Here is a 9153-nt window from a genome sequence, read left to right as displayed (position 1 = left end):
CTTATTCAGCAACAGTTTTTACTACATTTCTACTGATGGAAAGAGCTGGGAGGACAGCAGGCAGGAGTGCATACAGAGAGGAGCACACCTGGTCATCATAAACACTGAAGAAGAACAGGTGAAGTGAAAAGTGGCAACACGTTTTTGTTTCTCCTAAATTTGCTGTTTGATTGTAAAAGTCTCTTTAGAGTGTTTAATTGGATGAAGTTGGATTAAAACTCTCACATTCCACACTTTGTTTGAATGCTTCACAAGTGTGATGTCATTTGTCTTTTACACAATTCAACAGAAATTCATCAATTCCTTGAACAAGGAAATCTGGATTGGTTTGAGTGACAGGGCTGAGGAGGGAATCTGGAAATGGGTGGATGGTAAACCTCTGAGCAGCACAAAGTAAGACATTCATTCTTCAGTCCTATTTAACAGTCAACAGGTTGGCCTGATAATGATCATGCATTGTGCATCTTATTTTCCACCAAGTACAGTTATATTTTTCTTCTTTTTTAAACAGGTTCTGGTACCCAGGCCAGCCCAATGATCAATACAATAGTGGTGTAATAAATGCAGACTGTGTTCACATATATTATCATCAAGAACTAAACAGCTGGAATGATGCCAGTTGTGACTCATTGAAATACTGGGCCTGCGAAAAAGTGATTGACTTCTAACATTGTGTCATCTCAAATGAAAACATATTGTGACTTTACACCAACACCAAGATTGTCATTCAGAGATTATGGGGATCGTCTTTTTTTTCTTTCTAAAAAAAAAAAAAAAAAAAAAAAAAACTAACCTAAACTTGTACCACTGCTCCTTCAGAAGTTGTAGTTATCATAGACTGTGCTCCATAGTAGATTGCTGACAAAAATGTGTTATTGTGAGTCGCTTTGGATAAAAGCGTCTGCCAAATGACGTAATGTAATGTAATGTCTTTTACACTTTGTCATCTATTTTTTGTCATAGCTTCAGAACAAGAATGTCTGTTGTGACCAGCATCAGTATTTGTTAAGCATCCAGTAGAAGTGTAGATTTACCAGCTCCTCTTTTCCACAGTCTCAACTCAAGACTTAAGTGATTTTTGTTAGTAAGATTAGATTGTGCTACATCCTGCCTGAGGCACTTAGATAAGCTACTTCAGGATTATCTTTCAAATCACGTCAATCTACACCTTCATTGACCTACTGTCGTTTTGCAGGTTTGTCATTTTCTTGTGGTGTTTTTATTTTTAACCACCTTTGCCATGTGTTTTGCGATTTTTTTATTTTTGTATAGTTACATTTCTTTATTTTATGCCGTATGATAAAGCACATTGCAAACGTTGCTTTTATGAGTGAACAAGAACAGAAGTGCTATATAAATCAAATGTATTTTGCCAACTTATTCTGTCTGGATTGAGAAATAAAATGTTTTAGAAACACATGAGATTGCCTTTGTTGTTGTGGTCCTTGCTAGTGAACCAGTCTTCATTTGATCAAGTCCAGGAAATGCGTGTCAGTTTTAGTGCAGTGTGCAAAAACGGCATATTCGGCGCATGGGAAACTTCAGCAGATCAGTCTCACTTGATTGTGCAAATGATATGTCAACTCTAAAAAGATTGTGAATTTACAATATCTGATTTATTTATGAATGCATGCATAGCTTTCAAATGAAGAGGAGATGTTGATTTACAATGCATCTCACATCAATTAGAACTTTATAAAATATCTTAACTTCACACCACTGCCACAATGAGTGTTTCCTGTTAAAACAGCTTCCTGTCAGCTGGGTGATTGGGTCAGCCTCCAGCACGCAGGCCAAAAGAGGTGAAAGAGAGAAGAAAAAATCTTGCATGTAGAGAAGTGAGAGGAAACTGTTAGATAGTATCTGCACAGAGACGCATGATACTGAATGGAGCAAGGAAACATTTGGACATAGATCATAAAAAATATGTATTTTGCAGTTTAGTATGAAGAAAAGAGCAGCAAATAATTGAAAAGAAGTCTGAATAGAGACCACCTTGTGCTGGACCCAGACTTAGCTGCGACGCCTGTGACTTACAGTTTTTGAAAATCGCTAAGACACATTTCTTGAAAGCTTCCATCCTTTTCTCTAACCTGTAAGCACAAAACCTTTTTCTCAAACTACATCCACCAAACAAACCTCTGACTCTTCTGTCAAAACACTTTCATCTGTGTCAAAACCAAACACTGTTGTCAGATCAGACTAACTCCAAGCCAGTCTAACTAAAAACATTACTGAGCATTCATTACACACTACATCAAACAATGGAAAACACAATGTTCAGGGCATGGAGCTCTAGATGTTTTCTCTATTGTTTACAATACAGTCAATGCATTTTGCATAACAAAATCATGACTCAGCAGATTCAGCACCTACATACATTAAAAAAACAAAGTCCTGGAAACAGATAAAGACACAATTGTAAATTAGATGTTTTGAATCATTTGGTACAAAAGATGCCTGTGACTTATATAGATCTGCAAATCAGAATATAACGATAAACACCTATACAAGAGTAACATCTTCGTCCAAGTCCATCATAGATAATATTGTCACTAACATTCGTAACACCACATTGGAAACTGGAGTGGTTCTGACAGACATAACTGATCACTTTCCTATTGTACTGTTTGTTAATCTCACTTGTGTACTAGCTCCCCCTCTCTGTAAGAAACCAACAAAAGTGTTAAATAACAGAACTCTGAGCCAGCTCTGTGACAACTTGAAGACAAAGTCATGGAATAATGTTTACTTTGCTCCTGATCCAAACACTGCTTATGACAGCCTGATCAGCGAATTATCTGATTCTATTCATAACTCAATTCCTGAAAAGACTGTCGTATGCAGAGCTGAAGATCAAAACCCTTGGCTCTCAAAGGGGATATTAACCTCCATAAAACAGAAAAACAAACTTTATAAACGGTATATAAAAAATCCGAGTCTCATTAATAAAAATAAATATAATGTCTTCAGGAATAAGCTCACCCATATAATAAGGAAAAGCAAATGTGTCCATTTTGCTGAACAGCTAAGGACAGCCCAGGGTGACACCAAGAGGACATGGTCTGTCCTGAATAAGGTCCTGAATAGGGACAAAAAACCACCAGTTCTCCCAGGTCATGTCAACTTGTCCAAACTCTCCAATCAATTCAACTCTTATTTTGTCTCTGTAGGCGAAGACCTGGCCAATAAAATCTGTCCTGCTCAAGGTATCTCTTACAACCAGTATCTCACAGGAGACTATCCTAACTCATTTTTTATGAAACCTACTGACTGCGATGAAGTATATGAAGCCATCATGAATCTGAACAACTCTCGTACAGCTGGTGTGGACGGAATCTGCAGTAAAATCTTGATTGCCGTAGCTGCTATTATAGCAAAACCACTTGCATATTGCATAAATTTATCTTTACTTTCTGGTGTTGTGCCTAGGATGACCAAAATTGCAAGAGTAATACCAATTTTCAAATCTGGGGATAAAAATAGTATCAGCAATTATCGCCCAATATCAGTCCTGCCTGTTATTTCTAAAATGTATGAGAGAGTTGTGTTTAAAAGACTGAGCAAATATTTTGATAAGCTTAATATTCTTACATCCTCTCAGTATGGTTTCAGGAAAAAGTACAACTTGTATGGCAATATTAGACCTTATAGAAAAAATAAATGATGCTGTTGATCGGGGGAACTGTGGGGTGGGTGTATTTCTGGACCTCTCAAAGGCTTTCGACACCATTGATTTTGACATTTTGTTGGGGAAGTTGCACCATTATGGGATTAGAGGACTGGCTCTTGAATGGTTTCGTGATTATCTGCATTGTAGATACCAGTATGTTGACATACATGATTTTCACTCTCAAAAAATGAATGTTAAATATGGGGTCCCCCAATGTTCACTTTTGGGGCCTTTGCTCTTTATTCTTTACATCAATGATTTTGTCAACTCCTCTAAATTATTGCACAAAGTGATATTTGCTGATGACACAAACTTATTTCTGTCTCACAACGATTCTCATGAGCTTCAAGATCTACTCAATGTTGAACTCAAACAGGTGGATACTTGGTTCAAATGTAATAAATTGTCGCTGAATATCAGCAAAACCAACTTCATAATATTCCACTCTAACAAAAAATCAGTGGATCATATCCACCTCAATATAGATGGAAGGGAGTTGACAAGAGTAGGGTCAACAAAATTCTTGGGGGTCATCATAGACGAGTCAATCAACTTCAAATGTCATATTGATCATCTGTTAACAAAACTGTCTAAATATGTTGGTCTATTTTTCAAACTCCGTCATTTTCTTCCTTTATCTGCTCTCCTGATCCTGTACAAAACCCTGTTTGAGCCACACATTAATTACTGTAACATCATATGGTGTAACACCTTCCCCAGCTATCTGAAGAAATTAGAAAGCTTACAAAAGAAAATAATACAAGCCGTATCCTGGTCGGATTTCAACGCACCCACATGTTCCCTCTTCCATAGCTATAATCTTCTGAGGCTTGCTGAGTTTAATATTCACCAAAACGCAATCTTGATGTATCAAGTTGTCCATAACTTAAATCCAAGACTCTCCAAGCTCATCCCAGTCAACCGCCCCGCTCATTCTTTTAATACCAGAAATACACATCTTATTTATGGTAAGAAAAGACGACTGAAATGCACCAGTTTAAGTATAACCAATAGAGGGCCGCGGATCTGGAATGGGCTTGATGAGAGCCTGAAAACAGCTCCATCCATCTCTGTTTTCAAGAAAAAAATGAAAGAACAACTGCTTAATCTGTATGTATAATAATATAGTATATTATAGTATATAGTATATATAATATATAATGTATATGATATATAATATAATATATAGTAATAATATGTATTATAAGTATACTTATACTTATCCATTGATCTGGGACTGTTTTGTTTGTTTTGTTTGTTTGTTTATTGTCCTGTTGTGTAATTGTTGTTGTGTTATACTGTATGCAGTAACTTGTATTTAAGTTGTGTTAAGTCTTCCTGCTCAGGCTCCTGCTATAAGCTTTAAGTAGCTTCTTTGGAGACCTGGCACTCCACACATTTGTATCTTGATGTTGATTGAACATGTCAATTGTTTGTGTGTGTGGGGGGCGAAATAAATCTGAATCTGAATCTGAATCTGAATATCGACTGACCAGACACTTGGTAAAGCACACACACACACACACACACACACACACACACACACACACACACACACACACACACACACACACACACACACACACACACACACACACACACACACACACAGTTTTTTCCTCACTCTGTCGACCCCCACACTCCAGCTCACACTGAGCGGGCCCAACTTCTGCTCAGGCGTCACTGGTCAGGCGATGATCCTCTGCATGTTTTTCATGGGGGGTTCTTAGATGGAGGAAACTCCACACAGAAAGGCCCTTTTCATGAGATAGTCCACCTGGGCAGTAGGCACTGAAGACATGGGGCGGGGACACACCCTCAGCATCCCAGCCGGGAATCAAACCCAGGACCTTCTTGCTGTCAGGTGACATCACTACCACTGTACCACTGTGCCACCGTGCGCTGTCATTAAGCGATTAAATATATTGTGATGTAGCCTACATATAGGATTTGTATCTATTTTTTATTCCTATCATGGAGAGGGGCCCTTTTTGGGGGTGAAAGTTCCCTTTAGTGCCCAGAAGGTGGTGTTGTGAGTCTGAATTCATGGTGTGCTGACTCCACCCACTGTAGGCCTGTCTTGCTGTTCTGCTGTGCTGTCTGTTACAGGTTGCTGATTGGCAGAGCTGAGTGGGTCGTTACCTTAGTTGGTAGCACCTGAGCTGGAGCTGCCAGGGCTGTTCTACCTGGCAGTCTCCTGCCAGCCTGCTGGTGCTTATCCAACCAACCTCTTACTCATGATGTGCTTCATCACATGGCCTCTAGAGGGCGGCATTGACAAGTCCTGACTGAGACTAGTCACAACTCACATACTGGTAAGCCTACCTGCCCCCTCGGTTGCAACACAGGGCTGAAACCCTAGACTCGCACGCTGAGCGGGCTCGCTGCCCACAGCTCGGCTGCTGCGTGACCTCGCCTGCTCTATTGGCCTGCGCAGCGGACAATTGCACAACTTCACATCACTGATGACTTCACTATCACTGATGATGTCACGATGCCTATGACATCATCAGTGCTTATGACATTATCAGTGATGTCACAAGATGTATAATGATGTCACTGACATTGTGACATCATCAGTGGGACAAAAATTTAAAGAGAGTCCATAAAACAGAGTCTACTACTGAAACAGAGTAGATATATAGATAGATAGATAGATAGATAGATAGATAAATAGATAGATAGATAGACAGACAGACAGACAGACAGACAGACAGACAGACAGATAGATAGATAGATAGATAGATGATGCGGATGTAGCCGGTGTGTTTCGTCTGCGTTGTGTTCTGGCTATTACCTACGAGTGTGTGGCGACATTCATGAGTCAGGAGGCAGGCAGTACTGGGTCTCAGAACTCTTTACTGTTCACAAAATAAATAAAACAATAAACAGTTGCGTACACTGATACAAAATAAACTATAAATAATAAGCGTTCTCAGGCAGAGACATCTCTGACACACCTGGTCTCGTTCCCATCTCCCATCCGACTGTCTCGAGCTGTGCGCATGTGCACAAAGCGACACACCCCTCAGGGTGCGTTCACGCGCAACAAGAACAGAATACATTCAACAAGACATTCACATACAAAACGAGGAAATGGTGGTGTTTTTGGTTAAATTCATACGTAACCAGATTAAACCCGTTACATTCACCCCCCCTGAATTTCACCAAAATCATCCTGCATCAAAGCTCCACTTAACACCAAGTACCGTGCTTCCGTAAGACACTCCCCAATCTTGCCCCCTGTACCAGCTAGCAAAGATCTAATCTTTGAGTTCAGTTTGAAAACTATCTGTAAAACAGATTAAAAGGAATTACAGGTTGATCAGACCCCCAACCCTTTCAGAACATAGGGGTGCAGCCTACACCCCACCACACGTGGTCCCTTTGGGCTCATGCGACCGTGTCACCCTTAACACACATCCAAACCATCCTAGCTATCTAATAGCTACTTTAGCTTTATGCTACACCATTCCCCGCGCTTCGCCAACATACCAAATGTAACCATTGTCTGTGCGATATTCTCCACAAGCCTGGAATAAACAAAACAAATCATACACTATACAGCATTATCATACACTCCTTCCAATAAGACACTGTCTCTGTCGTGGCTCGTCCCGACAACACCTGAACAGTCCCAGTGTCCCCAGTGAGCAGCTACTCCTCGTTCAGCCACTCTCCACCTACGTCCTCGTCGCTCTCCGAGGGAAAAGCATGAAGAGGTGATCGGACGCCCCCACCAGGTCAAGGATCCGCAGTACGTTCCTCAGCTCAGGAATCCACACAGTCTCTTTCTTTACAGTGAAACATGCTCATTACAGAAACAATTAATAAGACATAACTCAATAGCATGGCAAAACAAATAACAGACCCGGAACTGTTCAGAACCATAGGGCACGTTCACCCCTAACTCAGTCCATTGTTGACCCAGCTGAACTCCCGGGACACCGGCTCTCCCGCACGTAGCTCCAGAGCACCTCCGGCGACGCGCTCACCCTGGGCCCGCTCCTGTAGCGCCTGCCCCTGGGCTCCTTCACCGACCAGCTCCCCCATCTCCACCGGACAGCGCCCATGGCCCACCGCTTCTCTCTGGCTTGCTCCTCCGTCATTCTCCGACGCTTCTCCCCATGCTCCTCTACGCTGGGGAAGACTCCACGGCGGCTAGCCTGAGCAACAGGCTAGCTTTTCACTACATGTGCGGTGTGGCAGCTAACGTTAGCTCACCTAGCCGCACCAGCTGCAGTTCCTCTCTACTCAAAATTGTCCCACACGGCCGAGAGTGACCAACTTGAAAAAAAAATCGATTGTGTCGAGCTTCCCACGGCGACCGAGACGACATCGATCACAGATTTATCCAAAAAGGTCACGGCACCAATGTAGCCGGTGTGTTTCGTCTGCGTTGTGTTCTGGCTATTACCTACGAGTGTGTGGCGACATTCATGAGTCAGGAGGCAGGCAGTACTGGGTCTCAGAACTCTTTACTGTTCACAAAATAAATAAAACAATAAACAGTTGCGTACACTGATACAAAATAAACTATAAATAATAAGCGTTCTCAGGCAGAGACATCTCTGACACACCTGGTCTCGTTCCCATCTCCCATCCGACTGTCTCGAGCTGTGCGCATGTGCACAAAGCGACACACCCCTCAGGGTGCGTTCACGCGCAACAAGAACAGAATACATTCAACAAGACATTCACATACAAAACGAGGAAATGGTGGTGTTTTTGGTTAAATTCATACGTAACCAGATTAAACCCGTTACACGGACATTCCTTTACTTTGAGTTTATTTTAGTCCAGCACAATTTTCTTCAACTGGTGGGGGATTTTACAGTATTTAGGGCCCCAACCCTATATCCGGTGAGTTTTTGAACCTTTGTGCGTATGTGCACTGTGAGGGGGGCCCTTTATGCCAGTGGTTCTCAAATGGGGGTCCGGGGACCCCCAGGGGTCCATGGCACTTTACCAGGGGGTCCGCGAAAAGCTGTGTGCAAAGCTGAGCCCAAAATCAGAATGAGGGGGTCCCCGGTATATTTTCTATCTAATAAGCCTTATAAGATAGAAAATATATAATATAATAATATAAGGGGTCCTTGGCTGAAAAACATTTGAGAACTTCTGCTTTATGCATCCAGGCTCAGGGACCCGTCATGTCATAATCCACCTATGGATGCTAGATGTCCTGTAGACCTGAAGGATATAATGATGGTAAAGATGCCAGATGGGCGATTCACCTCATTAGGACACTATGTTAATCATGCTTTCCTGTTATTGCCAACAATTTCTGCCCTTCTGCCCCGCCCCCATGGGAAACCCCCCCTACCTCAATACACCACGGACATTCAACCAGGGTCTCTCTCTCTCTCTCTCTCTTTCTCTCTCTCTCTCTCTGCATATATGCGGGCTATGACTAAACAAGGAAGTGTGTGGTGTATGGTAAAAATAGTTCCGCTTCTCCTAGCTGAACTGTGTAGAAA

The 9153-nt window shown here is 41.8% G+C and overlaps 1 long non-coding RNA gene across 1 annotated transcript; it reads left to right on the top strand.

Moving 5' to 3' along the window:
- On the top strand, positions 1-722 carry LOC310800332. The gene is made up of 3 exons (XR_014553871.1): positions 1-118; positions 290-393; positions 512-722. It is a non-coding gene; the product is annotated as an uncharacterized lncRNA (long non-coding RNA).
- Positions 723-9153: the final 8431 nt, after the last annotated feature.

This window comes from Poromitra crassiceps (assembly GCF_964638095.1).
Source record: "Poromitra crassiceps genome assembly, chromosome: 30".
NCBI lineage: Eukaryota > Metazoa > Chordata > Actinopteri > Beryciformes > Melamphaidae > Poromitra > Poromitra crassiceps.
The sequence above is the reverse complement of the archived record's forward strand: the minus strand, read 5'-3'. Positions and strand labels throughout refer to the sequence as shown.